This window comes from Pediculus humanus, genomic scaffold, assembly GCF_000006295.1.
Source record: "Pediculus humanus corporis 1103172107679 genomic scaffold, whole genome shotgun sequence".
NCBI lineage: Eukaryota > Metazoa > Arthropoda > Insecta > Psocodea > Pediculidae > Pediculus > Pediculus humanus.
This window is the reverse complement of record NW_002987288.1, coordinates 127,163-128,968: the sequence shown is the minus strand read 5'-3', so window position 1 is coordinate 128,968 and position 1,806 is coordinate 127,163.

Here is a 1,806-nt window from a genome sequence, read left to right as displayed (position 1 = left end):
TGTTTTTTAATATGACGTCATTTTTTTATCGTAAGTGAAATTATTTATTATTATTATTATTAAAAAAAAAAGGACGTTATTTTAAGTTTTTTGTTCTTATTTTTTTGTAAATTTCTTTCCAAATTTTCGCCATTTTTCTTTTTTGCAATTATGTTTCCAATACAACGAATTAAATCAAAGAGTACGAAAATTTGAATGGGGGAAGGGGGGGGGAAGTCGTTGAAAAAGTAGCAAAAAAAAATTGTAAGATAACGATGACAAATTTTTCCCCCCCCAAAAAAAAAAAAAAAAAAATAAGTAAATAAAAACCGTTGAAAGCCGATTTTTTTTTTTATTAAATGAAAATTTTTTCATAATTCCAGCATAAAAATTATTCTGGAGAAAAAAAAAAAAATATAAATGCGTGAGTACGTACGTGAGTGCGTAAGTGCGTGAGTGAGTGCGTGTGTGCGTGCGTATTTTGTTAAGTTATTTCATTAATCATATTTAATTTAAAATTTTGTTAAATTTTGACAATGGAGGTATATAAATCTTGCGACACTGACTTCATTGTTTTACAAATAATAATAATAATAATACTGAATACATTCCTCTAAAATTAAAATTATTAATAATAATAATAATAGTAATAATAATAATAATAATAATTTTTTTTACTTGTTTAATGAAAAAACGATTCGTACATACAAAAAAGTCGTAATTTTTTTTTTTTTTTGTTCTTCGGGCTCCTTTTTGCTCCCCAACCCTCCACGCGTTTTTTTTCTACTTAATTTTTTTTTCGAAAATCAATTTGTAAATTTGAAGAGAGAGAGAGAAAATTAAGAAAATTATATAAATTTAATTTGGAAAATTAATTTGTTTTTCTTAACAGCAAACACGAGTTCGCGCGCGCGTACGTGTATGTTTGTTGTTGTTGTTTTCTTCTTATTAAATAATAACATTAGTAAATAATAATAATAATAAAAAAGATTTATCGGATAATAAGAAAATTTTAAGACCGTTAAAAATTTCCTTAAACAAAATCGGGCCCCCCTTTTTTTTGTAAATCGAATTAAAAAAAAAAAAAAATTTTTTTTTTTGTTGGAGGAAGATTTGAAATTTCTATTTAAAAGAAAGAAAATTATTTTAAATTGCCGAAAAAAAAAAAAAACAGGTACGGACGGATATGATGAATTTTTTAGTTGTTAAGGATCCACAATTGCGAATCTGATAAGTTTTTTTTTTTTTTTTTCAAGGTCATTGCGGTTACCTAAACCATTTGATTATGTTTTCCTTTGAGATTCACGTTTTTCACGTATATATATATATATATATATATATATATATATATATAAATGAAAAAAAAAAAAAATTTTTTTTTAACGATTGTAAATTTATAATTTAATGATAATTATCGTTTTATATCATTTTTTTTTTGTGATAAAATGCGGTTTTCGATTTGATTATTTTAAATTTTTAATGCATCGTCTGTCGATCACGTCGTAAAGTTAAATTTCGTTCGGGGTATTAAAATTTCGAAATTGGTTTAATTTTTTTTTGGGGGGGAAAAAAAAAACAAAACAAAATTTTAAACTTTATACGACGAATTCAATTTTTTTTTCTTTTATTAAGTCGAATCGTAAAAGTTTCATTAAAAACACGTTCGAAATGACGTTGAATTTGTTTATTTATCTAAAACCACGACGACGACGACGACTACGAACGCGACCACTTTAGAGAGAAAGAGCATTTCTTTTGCCGATTACTAATTTATAAATTCGTAAACATTTTCGTATCGTTTCTAAAGTTGTTTTTTTTTTTCGTTAA